Raw genomic sequence first — 13,380 nt, 5'->3', positions numbered from 1 at the left:
AGTTTAATGTTAGTGCAGCCCGCACAAGTTTGATATGGATGCTGTATGGTATCATGTACCCAGAAAAAATTATTACGTTTGATTAATGTTCATGTTAAAGGTTAAATAACTGTTAATAGTTATCCTCCCTATCCATGTGGAAGTGGTAAGTTTTTGGCTTTAAGTTTAAAGGAAATAACTTGGAGGCTACCGTTTACGTCGCTAGATCTCTAGTTTGCGAGTTAGCATGTGTCTCAAGACCCTGCAGTTGCGCAATATGTTGTAAATAAAAAGAGTATAAATGTGACTATAGTCGTGTTTTGTCATGTCTACAGGGCTCTAATAATGCTTTGTTCATTTTAATCTGAAAAAAATAATTTGTCTACCCACCAACTATATGTGGTTTCTTAAGTTTTTATTATTTGCTGTATTATTATATGTATTTATTACTGATTGATTGATTTTCTTTATTCTTGATTTGTTTATTTATTTTTCATCTTATTTTGTGCAGAAAAATAAAAATTAAGATATTTGAGAACAGTGGAATGTTTTATCAGGGCTTTTATTGTAGAAATCGGAACCAAAGTGCTGAAAACATTTGTATATTTTTCTGTTTTTAATAAATGCGTTTTGTTTTTGTGACAGTTTTCTGTGACAACCAATCAACACATTGCACCACTGTGTCTAGCTCCGCCCCTTTTAGGTAGGCTCCCCTGCCACGGTGCTTGGATTCTTCAAGCTGGGGAGAGGTTTCAATGTGAAGCACTGCCCTGATAAATTAGTTGTGACAGACTCGTGTGTGTTCTTTCAATAATGAAAGATTCATTCATTCGGCCGAAGATGTGAGTGACATTTCCTAGACCGCATTTGCTCCTCTTGAATGTGTTGTGGTGAAATGAAGACTAATTGCATCACTAAAACCCCAGAGCAATTTTTAATGATCATTTCAAATCATTAAGACCCCCCCCCCTTCTTCTTTATCAAAAGAGAAGCTCCTACCAGTAACACGACAACAATACCAGAGGCTGCCTGACAATTCCCAAAATGAATGTTGATTAAATAAACTTCTAAACGACTTATCTCAGGGGAATGTGTAAAACACACATAAACCCCAAAATCCCCCCCATTCTCCTCACATAACCTGCTTTTATGACTTGATATGTAGAATGCAAACGACTCAATTCACAAGCACTTTGTTTCACCGTCTGTGTCTCTGTTAGTGTTGCCTATAATGATGCAAATAAAAATAAAAATAAAAATAATGACAATTGCTTGCTTCCTTACCCTTTTCTGTTCCGAGTGCACAAAGGAAGCTTCATAAAGGCATGATTGGAGGTGTTTGGTGTGGTAGAACAACAACAGTTCCAGAATGATTGACCCCTGAACTCAGGCATACGTAGCTGGAAATGGGGTACAATGTTCTGCAGGTTGTGCTTTGCAGTCACCCAGAGAACCTTTTAAATGTGCGCCAGCAGCATAAACAAACTAACAGACAACCGGCTTCACGCAAAAAAAAAAACACTTTGCTTTCTTCACACATACTGCTTCATCTTGTTGCCTTGCGGACCCACCCACCGCCCCCTCCCCGGCTCATTATCTTAACTGATGTTTAGCCTGAAGATCAGCGGTTGATGAAGTCTCAATTAAAGGCTTGCAGGAGGACAAGGATTGGTTGATGTAAGTAAAGCGGTCTCTTGGCTGCTCTGGACCCTAATCCTTCACTTCAGCAACAAAGGTCACATCAAGGGCGTGGCAACAACTGTGATGGGTCTGAAGGTGCTTGTGACACCAAAACATGTTAGTCTTGTTATTTCCATTGTGCAAAATAACAGCGAAAGACATATTTCCTATGTTAGATGTGTGTTCAAATGTTTCCTTTTTTTATATGTATAATTTCTGTTACTTCTTCTGTGTTTCTTCTGCGGGGAAAAAAAAAAGTGATCAAGTGAAATCAGATCCGGACAGTCCCACCCAGACGTTCTGCTCCACTATAACGCACTTCTCTGTGAATTTCTGTTGTTTGTATTGTTGATGATGATTATACTTTCATTTAGCCCATTTGTTGTGTTGAAGGCTTTTGCTGGAACACTTTGTTAGCTTGCATGTTAACATTTCTAAAATCATTCGCCTTGTCAGATGCGTTGGCCAACTTCAAACCATCTTTGGTATCATGAGCACTTTAAAACCTCACAGAAATCCTTCACCTGTGTATTTCAAGTTTAGTATGAGGGCTGCACAAACAAATGCCTGCCTCGATTCACACTAATGTGATCTAACTGCAAACAGACATTTTTTTTATGAGAAGCTGCATCACAAACTAACACTGCTATTCACACAAGGACTCACACTGCCACTTGTCTTTACTTGTACATGAATGTACACTGGAGTGAGCAAGCATGCCATGTTTTTAATTGATTATTTTGTCTTTCTTTGCATTTGTATCAGGAAAGTCCCATGTAACAACGTAATAACGACGGCCTGCCACACTTACATTTCGGCCATCGGAGGTACCCTTGGCGCTATTATTCATTCATTTTCTACCGCTTATCCTCAAGAGGGCTGCGGGGGTGCTGGAGCCTATCCCAGCTGTCTTCGGACGAGAGGCGGGGTACACCCTGGACTGGTCGCCAGCCAATCACAGGGCACATATAGACAAACAACCATTCACACTCACATTCATACCTATGGACAATTTGGAGTCGCCAATTAACCTAGCATGTTTTTGGAATGTGGGAGGAAACCGGAGTACCCGGAGAAAACCCACGCAAGCACAGGGAGAACATGCAAACTCCACACAGAGATGGCAGAGGGTGGGATTGAACTCGGGTCTCCTAGCTGTGAAGTCTGCGCGCTAACCACGTGACCGCCGTTTATTTATTGTTTTATTTTTATCCGCGTATATCCGTTATTTAATCCATTTATTTACTAGTTTTATTATTTGTTTATTTTATTAATTCATTCATTTCCTACCGCTTTTCCTCACGAGGGTCGCGGGGGTGCTGGAGCCTATCCCAGCTGTCTTTGGGCGAGAGGCGGGGTACACCATGGACTGGTGGCCACCCAATCACAGGGCACATATAGACAAACAACCATTCACACTCACATTCATACCTTTGGACAATTTGGAGTCACCAATTAACCTAGCATGTTTTTGGAATGTGGGAGGAAACCAGAGTACCCGGAGAAAACCCACGCATGCACGGGGAGAACATGCAAACTCCACACAGAGATGGCAGAGGGTGGGATTGAACTCGGGTCTCCTAACTGTGAAGTCTGCGCGCTAACCACATGACCGCCGTTTATTTATTGTTTTATTTTTATCCGTTTATATCTGTTAATTTACTAGTTTTATTATTTGTTTATTTCATTATTATTTTTATTTTAACACTGACTCACACTGACTCATTAACTCACAACGTTGCAAGTCGTGCTAGCCAATAACTCTATAACTGTGATGTTGGACACACAGATCACATATGAAAAAAAATTTCAGCGCCCTAAAAATCCCGATCCTGAAGAGCCTACCCCACATGTGGTATTACAAAACGGTGTAGACGCACGAAAGAGTGAACAAACATCTACCACTGTGAAAATGAATTTGCCTCCAATATTTCCAGACTTCAACAAGTGCCGCAGCTGTGGCAGCGAGACGGGGTCAGGAGAAAGGGACAGCAGCAGGTAATCAGGGAGCTGTAGGACAGGAGCAGAACAGCAGACAACATGCGGTCAAGACTGCTAGGGCAGAAGCAACAAGTGAGATTCAGCAAACACGGGGCCTTCAAGTAGATCAGAAAATCAGTTTTCTCAGGATGAATAACTTCCGAGGGTCCCATAGGATGAATTTCTTCTTTGTCTTTATGGAGAGGTCTTGCATCAGCCAGCAGTAAACAGTTACAGGGTTTGATCCAGAGTGGCTTAAAATGTCTCAGTTTAAATCACGGCTGTACAACACACAGCACGCTAAATTTAGTCGCTACACTTTTGTTATGATCACTTTACATTGCAGGTGTCAAACTCAAGACCTGGGGGCCAGATTATTTTTTTACAAATAATAATCAAATGTGTCATAAAGTCATGAGTATAGCCATAACTGCGATGCGGCATACAGTTAAAACACGTTTGATGCCCCTGCTCTACACTTGTTTTGTCGATTATGCAGATATCACAGCATTGCTTGTTTATTCAGCCGATTTGGATCACACACCAAACACCAATTCTCACGATAATTACTTTACACAATGGAATACTATGGTATCCTGTAACGCACTTTGATTTGATTTGAACTCAAATAAGATGTACACAAACTAGTCCTTTTAATTTATGGTGCAATTCATAATTACAAAAAACCTACACATTTTTGTGCAATCTGTTCTTATAAACCACTTTTTTAAGTTACTAACCTATTTCTCATTTTTCCTAATGTCAACCAGCGCAATCTCATCATACTATTGATGAGATGTGGGAGATCTTGGCTGAGGTTATTGAGGACCCAATCCTCTGTGAAATCTGGGCATCAAAGGCAATCGCCTTGGAGGTTGATGAGAGCACGGATGTCTCTGTGGCCAGGCAGCTTGATCTGCATGTCCGGTATGGAAGCAGATTTTCATCAAAATCCCACACATCCTGGGTGATATACGTGAATACTGAATACTTTCCAGGTTTCCTCTCAGATACCTGGAAAAAGAGGAATGTGTCTTTAATCAGTTCCAATATCTGTCTGGTGGAAATATTTTAATGGCAGAGCACACACTACTGTGACAGCAGGAGGAAGTCCATGACGCGGGGACTGATGGAGGCGCTGTAATGACATATGATTATACATATCATGTAAAACTGTCTTGCAGGGCGTATGAATGGCATTGTGAAGTAATTTGCAGACAGATACCCAAAGATTGTGGCCTGAAAGGACTCATCCAACACACGCAAACTAATACCTGTTTTTGAAGGACAAGACCCAGGCTGACATCCTGACTCTGATGGCAATTGGGTTTGATGAGTGGGGGAACCTCTACCCCTGCCTCAGGGCCACTGCAATGCATTGCATTGCATTGGTTATCCTGTTTGAAGTGTTGTGAACAGGAGTTGAAATATGCAATGGGTAAGAGCATCACTTTGAAGAGCAAAACAATATTTTTGCTATTTTGCAATGCAGATTTGACAAAGATTCTATATTTTTTATTATTCCCTTAGGGGCCATCCATAATTTTCAACATTTTCACGAGCGTACAAACCGTACGAGGGGGGGAGGGGGTTAAGACATTAACGTACGCTTTTTTGAAAACCAGAAAATGTCGATGTCTGTATGTTCGAACGTGGGACGCAGTCAAATTTTAGCGCAAATAGACTGGTCCCCTGTCGTCGTATGCTAGCGCGAGAGCGTACCAGTCCACGCGATACTCCACGTAGCTCTGCGTGCTTCGCATCCTAACACAACAATCAGACAATGGCCGACCCCGGTGATTTCGATTACCTATTTTCGTTCATCAAAAAGAGAATTGCTGCCATTCATCGCTCACCGAGCAATGCATACGAACAATACATCAATGTTTACTGCTTTGTGCGTTCGGAAAGAAAGCGGAAGCAAACCAAACGATACCGGAACCAAACGATAATGACGTCACAGGCTATTGACAAGTCGGCAAGTTCCCATACATTTCAATAGCATGTGACGTCATTATCGTTTGCACTTACGTTTATCGTTTGGTTTCTAAACCTCGCTAATAGCAAGAAGGCATTTCTACAGATTTGAGAATTTTTTTTTTTTTTCGTTGTACATGCTCATGTACATGTCTGTAATTCATACAAAGATGTTATAATCTTCAGCTTTGGCTGTGAACATGGATCAAAGATGGATCAAAGGCCACGATGCGGCCATCCGATATATGCGAGGGAAATTGGAACGGGACTGGAGATTTTGTCCGAAATAGGCGAAATCCGTTATAAAAAATCCGATATATGCAATGAATTTTTATTGGAAATGCATTACAGAAAAATTGGTTCTTTTTTATCTGTCCGTTGTGAGCGAATTTCCGATATATCCGACTCCGATATATCCGAGGTTTACTGTACAAAAAAGAGGCATTTGATATAATTTTTTATCTTGTTCATGTTCAATACAATGTTGATGGGCAGTGACTGATTGACCAGAGTCCCAAAATACAGCCAGAGAACACTAATGGATTGGATATGTTCGAATTTCCTGCCTGTATTGGGTCAGTTGGTCATGGACCTATCAACATTTGGGATTGTACTCTTTTTTTTGGGGGGGGGGGGGTTGCTCAAAAGAGTACGGTTTGTACGCTCGTGAAAATGTTGAAAATTATGGATGGCCCCTTAGCGAAAACGGACCTCCGTGATCGCTTGTGAAAAGAACACCTGGATGCCTGCTTGAAAATCTCCATAAATGGGCCTGACCCTGAAGAGATCCCTTATGATAAGGATTTAGAATATTTTTTTAGGAAGTCCTGTTAAATCCCATGTCCACAGAACGTGTGCAAACTCTCTGAGTACAATGTATATAATGTATACATACAATGTAAAGTTTTCTCTCATAACAAAAAATGTAGAGTTTTATGCTCAAACTGTTAAAATGTTATGCATCAAACTCCTCCCTTAGTCGTTCCTCTTTACTGAAACATCCATTACAATTACATTTGGCATGGCAAATTCTGCAAAATACAAGGAACCACAGACAGTTAGAAGTATTGCGTGATTATGATGGGCTATGCATTCAATGATAGCTACTTTAGGAGTTAAACTTAAGTCACATCGCTATCATGTGCATGCATCATGCGTGTATGTATAACATGGCCTGTGGCTTGCAACGTCGGGTCAAGAAGAGGACAGAATATAATGTAACCCCCCCCCCATGCAGTACCTAATCAAGGCACACTGCACCTTTACGAAACCAGTGCACCAAGACATAATAGCAGGTCATCATCATAGGATTGCTTCTCAGCGTAAAACTTTGGAAACAGAGCGTGGGTGTGCTTGTGTAACCTGGCGAGGCCGAGCACTGAGAGGCTGGACCGGCACCAGAGTGTGGGTTAGCTGCTGGAGCACACACGGACAACACATGTTCACCTAGCAGGACGCTCCTCGACCATGGAGGGCGGAACGTGAGCAGAGAAGGTAAGTGGCCAAACCAGCGTGATGGCGGGCCGCTCGCCATCGCTGGCATCTTCTTGAGCTATTGTCTCATACGCAAACACGACAAGGGCTAGAGGGTCCTCAGTGAAACGACCTCCAGCCGGTTCGACATCACCATGTAAATGGCAAATGTTAATTGTTAGAGTGTATATGCCATTTCCGATGTAAATTAGCAGCAAGCTAGCACATTTCTTTTAATCCATTTTGTTTATGTGAAGTGCAACAGAGAGGTTATTTGTGTCTCATATAAGTATAAACAGCATGCTTCATTTCTTTATGTTCACTTTTCAAAGTAAAGGCTCTGAAATGGAACACGACTGGAGTCTTTATTGAGAACCTGTTATGCGTCTATTGACCGAACAAGTACAGACAAGAAGTGAAGGTTAGCAGGAGCAGAACAACCCCGATAGTGCCCCGCCCCACTATTTCACAAGCTCGGCATTACACTGATACACTGATAATTAAGGATTATTTTCTTAGTCGATTCATCTGAAGCTTGTCGTTTCGATTAATCGAGCAATTGGTCAGACCCTAGACGGACCAAATCAAAATGAACCAAACACAGACATTTAGTGGTTTGGTCCAGGACAAATCAGAAAGGAGGTTTCCAAAGTCAAAGCTGATGTATGTGAAAATCTCATATGGCTTAAGACAGTAGGTCTGTTTTCATGGATGACTAAGGAAGTGTACGTATATTTCAAATGTATATTTTTTAATATTCACATTTGAGCGGCTGAAATCAGATAATATTAAACATTTTAAATCATTGAATACAATTATCCGTTGCTACATTGCGTATTCGAACATCGCACCCTCACTCTTGACTTTTTTTCAAAAATGTATTAAATAATAAATGATCACCGTTTCATTGTTGACTATGGCCTTCATGAGTCAATTACTACATTAGTATGTCATGTCAAGGCATGTCCGACATGGCATAGTGAAAACTATTTCTGCTCTCATTCTGTGTGGAAGTGGTGAATTTTTGGCTTCTTACTTTGTACTTTGTTTGAAACCCTTTCTTAAGCTTGGTGGGATGCCAATACATTTTGTGTCTCTACAGTGATGGCTCTAAAATGGTAAAAAAACGGTCGAGGGCTCTAAAATGGTTTTTAAAAATGGTAAAAAAAAAAAAAACATATTTAGAAAGTCAAAAAGGTTTTCTATGCTCTAAAAATATTCTGTTTATTAGATAATCGATTATTAATCTATTCATCAATTAATTATTGCTGCTCTAACTTAAGCTGAAAACAGATTAAATCAGCGCTGTTCTTGACACTTTTGTAGTCTATACTTCTGACAATTTTCCTTCAATTGTTGTCATGTAAACAGAGTCCAAACTCTTGACCAGGTCCCCTGCGTTCAAAGCGCTATGGAGTCACAGCTTAACGTGCTGAACCAGCCCAATAAGGGAACACTGGCGTGCAGGGAAGAAGTAGTCCTTGCGGCGTCGGCCACTCAACGAGGTCTCTGACAGACAACGCCGCTCTCTGTCACATCTGGAGTGCACGCCAGCTGACCGCCTGGCTTTGCTATTCAGCAGGAAGCAGAGAGAGCCAGAGAGAGAGAGAGAGATTGTACTTCCTTAAATTAGCGCCAGCATGGAGGGGGAGTTCTTTTCCTCCTCCTGCTGTGTTTTGACTGCAAGGAGTGCACAAGCAACGGACACGGCCACAACATTATCCCGATTCCTCCCCAGGAAAAGGTAAAGCATGGTTGTTTGTCACTCAAACTCCAGTGCGCCTGCAGTCATGGCTCTCATGAACACAAAAACCCATTACGGCAGCTAAGCTCATAAGTTATCTGCAGCTTAAGCCCCTTTTCACCTAACAAGTCCCATTACAATACTTGGAATATATGGATTGTGTTGGGCCTGCAGTGAATGTGAGAGTCTCGCTGAGCTTTGACAAACTAGACTGCATGACGATAATGCAATGAAGGTATCGCCTCTCAAACTCGAGAGCTGTTATTGACTTTTTGCATCCGCCTCAATGATGATAAAACTCAACGCTCTGAACCACAAATTATCTTAACTGTATCCATTCTTTCACAGGACAGAATGGCAAGCCATGTGCTAACCTCACTACTTTAAAATATCAAAGGAAAAAGTACATTTTCAACAAAAACAAACAACCAGATGGAGTGAAGCTTCATGCTACGTCTTGGTAGACACACTCTTCCAGAAGATTTTCCAATATATTTCATTGTGGGCATCAATATTGTTGACATGACCTTCAGACGCAGACCAAAGCAATACTTATTTGTTGTAGTAATAACACAAAATGAGACTGTCTTTAAAAGCCTGCACACATCTTTCAACAGAAGTATTAAAATCATTAGTGGCGGCATAACGGTACGCCGCAGTTACGGTTTGGTACGTATCTCAGTTTTAAAATTCTCACAACAACAAAACATGTTAAATCTTGTTAATTTCACTGTGAAAAATAACATTGAAAGGTAACATTTCCTGTGTTGGATGTATGATCTAATGTTGAAGTCACCCAGAAGTCCCCATAGACTACAATCCTTTCGGCATTGTTATGGTCCGGTTTTGGTTGTTTGTTTGTTTCTATCGGCTTTTTCCTGATTACGGAGTTGCCACAGAATTTCTTTTTTTAGAGACAGAGTGTAAGGGTGTTCACATTTCCAAAAAACACCATTTGTCATGACAATGCTTCATGAAAGTGTGAACTGACCTTCGCTCCTCGACTGGGATCATGGAAAAGTATGCCACCTTGGCATTAAGTCATTTCACAATTTTCTACTCATATACTATGAATCTTAGAATAACAATATGGGTTTCCGGGCCAATTTCTTTTAATTAAACAGCAATTACTGCCAATCTTTCTCAGTTTCAGTAAGTAAAGCCATTTTTTTACCACTTCAATTCAATATATTGCAATCAACTAATTTAATTTCTACTACTCTTTTCTACTTTGTGTTTGCTACCGGCCCTGCTTCCCCCATATAGACAAAGACTCACAAAGAGACTCACAAAGGGCTCACACCGGTCATGCCGTTGTTCTATGGAACAAATGCGCTGAAAGTGAACTCTCCTCCTGCCTTTTTGGAGGTGAGCTACGGGGAAAACAGATGTATATACATGGAATTACATCATATCTACTGTGATAATGCATGTTGTTGTTGAAAAGGCTGCAACGCGTAGTCAATGTAATGTAGCACAGTGTAGCTAGCACAGCCGCTTCCCTAAGTTACTAACCCTCGCCTCCAAAATAATACAACAAGAGCAACTACACTGTGGGCAGAGACGTCCACAAACCAGAAATGACGCAATACGTTACTGCATACGTCAGCTATGCCTATCTATGCCAGCGTGTGTGAGCTCTCACGCTTCCATATCATTTGACTTGGCGGCATCGAGCTAGCTCAGCGCTACAATTGGCTATTACGTTCATAGGATACATCAATCATCATCACAGCTTGTGTTTTAAAAGTGTCACTGAACAATGTTGCTCATTTATGATGATAATATTTATGGCTTGTCTTCAAAACAATACTTGTGTGTTGAAGTTGCGCACTTGAAATATGTAGCGTGCACAGCTTTAGTATTTTATAAGTGTTCTATTCAAACATGACACCTGTGTTTAACAACAACAGGAGCACACTGAGTGGTGATGTGCTTTGTAAATAAAGTACAATTAAAATGTTGGCAGTCACATAAAACAAATTCATCACCTCTACTTTCTTTTTATCAAAGTAGTTTTAATAGTTTAAATATTTATTTTGAACTAAATATATTATTGAACAATTCATTTCCCATGTATTGTTGCTACTCTAAAACAGGCATTAGATTAAATTTGGGATTGTGTCAAATAGTACTAAATATTGTACTTTTGTACTGATAGTCACATAGTACTATCGGACTCAATAGGTCAGGTAACAAAAGGAGGCATGACATTTCAGTGCATTTAAGTGCTCTCAGTAACGTTGCCATTAATTGAACAGTTTTGCAATGTTCTCAGTTCATACCCTGGTGCTTGTTAAAAATGTTAATTAAATTAACAAATAAATAAGTCACAAAAATTGCTATTTTGCAGACACAGCAGCAGCGGCGGCAGTCTGCCCTCCCATGCAGTCCACCACTTGAGCTTGAAAAAAAAAAATCCTAGGGAAACCCTGTAATATATTGTGATATACAGTAAAACCTCTAGAACCTCGCTTTTTGTCATTAATTCTAGCAAAAAAGGCCAAACAATAACCAAAATGTTCGAAAAAACAATTCAATTTTCCCTCAACTCAAAAATATTAACAAAAACTACATTTTACTGACAATAGTTATACTTTTACAAGAACAAAACAACTTCAACAACAAGGTTTGACTGTATATCGCAAAACAGATTTTAGGCCATATCATATATACCTATTTCGTACTATTGGTCTTTAAAGGCATCATGTAATCATTTGTACTTTACAGATGTAAGTGTTTAAATTGTGCCACTTCTGCTACAAACTTAAATATATCCCATATTAAGAAAAATAACCTGAGATATCCCATGGGTACACAAACACTCATCCTGCATCCTCCAGCCAAAGACTCACTCATCTACCTAGATCTTATCTGGACGGTTTTATGTGAGGAGCTTGTGAAGATTCTTTAGGTCAATCTGGACAGGTTGAGGTTTCACTACATCCCTGTGCTGCACGGGACAGTGATGTCACGAATATCATGTGACACTTGTCTCCTGAGACGTATCCTCATTGTCTCACAGCCCACAACCATGCCGGTCAGCGAGTTTTCTCTGGAGACGGCGCCAAGCCAGTGCCGGTGCATGCAAACGCACCACCATCTCCCTCAGACACAAGAAACCGAGCGCCGGCCCACGTTATTGATGCCATCATTACACGGCCGCATCCACCAGCAAAACGCTTTCCGGGTTGGAGGAGGAAATGAGAAGTTTGATGACACTCTCTCCCGGGAGAAAGGCAATTACACACAGTAATGAGAGCACAATTGGCGGAAATGGGCTCACCAAAGACACGTTATTCCACAGACGCTAAAGCTTTGAGAATGCGTGCAAAACAAGACATTGAGCTTGACAAGAACGGTCTTCCTGGGGAAAAAAAGCTTTATTTTCCCATACCCCATACCGCTGCGATAAATCTACAGTCTAACTAACACGTTTACTAAATCTATGGTGTGATAAAGATGTCACTACACTTCAGAATTTTAACCTCTGGGGTCAAATCTGTTCAAAATAGTCTGTTCCAGGGTCAAACTGTTGCCCTCATAGACCTTTCCGAGCCTGTAGCTGATTTAACCAGTTAAAACAGTAAATCATAAAGCAGGAAGAACGCTCAAGTCAGGCCAATAAGGAAGTCCTAACACAAAAAGGGCTTTTATGTTAGTATGTTAGCAGCAGCTTTCTTATTATTATTTGTGCCGCCATATGCCTTTTTCCTCTTCACCCCCTGCATATTGCATATCCCGTGATCCTATTCCGTCTTTCTGTAAAGCCAAAAAGTCCAGGCAGATGTCCACCCCACTCTTTCCTTCACCACTGCTGACAACGTGCTTTTTCCATGTGTTGTCTCTTTTTCACCTGTAATGAGCTTAAACTCGCTCCTTATGAAAAGTAACCAAACATTCCTTTTGTTGACACGTCATTTGTATTGCTTGACATTGATCACAATGCATTGGCAGAAAGGAAGGCAGGATGACATTTGTGCTAAATAGTCTGTGACAGCTCCTAATGGAGTGTCCCACACGCACTAGCCTGCCGGCTGTAGGATAGTATTTACAGATTTTAAAAAAGAGTGACGCGAAGCGGACACAGAGAGAATGACTTGATTCGCTTCGGCAAACGGATGCGAACTTGACACAAATAACCCTCAAACTACAACAAGGAGGACAGAAGCGTTAGTAGAATCTGGCATCATCTCTCACACATACGCACGCACACACATTCCTAAGCAGCACAATGCTGTGTTGACGCTCAGTTGTCACAAGTGCGCAAACCCAGTGAGAAAGCATGGAAAAAGATGAGACGACCCGGAGAAATCACTTACCCTGACAGGGTATCCGCATCTGCTGGAGGCGGCGTGCTTCGCTGTGTCCGACGCCCGGTCAAAGCTTCCAATTCGCGGCCCTCAAGTACTGGCCGTCCCCGCCGGACTCAGGATGATCAAATTCTTGCTAGTTGATGTAAACCGAACTATTACTTATGGCAAATGGAGCCTTTGCTGCACGCAGACACATCACTTGGTGAGTGACAGCGCCTCGGCCAACCGGAG

At 41.2% G+C, this 13,380-nt stretch overlaps 1 protein-coding gene across 7 annotated transcripts in view; it reads right to left on the bottom strand.

Annotated features, from left to right (window-relative positions):
* The window catches only part of mef2d (myocyte enhancer factor 2d), a 98,215-nt gene extending 84,835 nt beyond the window's left edge, over positions 1-13,380 (bottom strand). For 2 of the 7 annotated variants that reach the window (XM_078790717.1, XM_078790720.1), the window contains exon 1: positions 13,156-13,376. The gene's annotated coding sequence lies outside the window, so the exon portion shown is untranslated. Of the gene's footprint in view, positions 1-13,155 lie in introns of all 7 variants that reach the window. The other 5 variants (XM_058053757.2, XM_058053758.2, XM_078790718.1 and 2 more) reach the window with 4 other exon arrangements.

Source organism: Doryrhamphus excisus, linkage group LG5 (genome assembly GCF_037039965.1).
Source record: "Doryrhamphus excisus strain RoL-2023G ecotype Guam linkage group LG5, RoL_Dexc_Guam_v1.1, whole genome shotgun sequence".
Classification (NCBI taxonomy): Eukaryota; Metazoa; Chordata; class Actinopteri; order Syngnathiformes; family Syngnathidae; genus Doryrhamphus; species Doryrhamphus excisus.
Note: the sequence above shows the minus strand (reverse complement) of the source record. Positions and strands in the feature narration are given on the sequence as shown.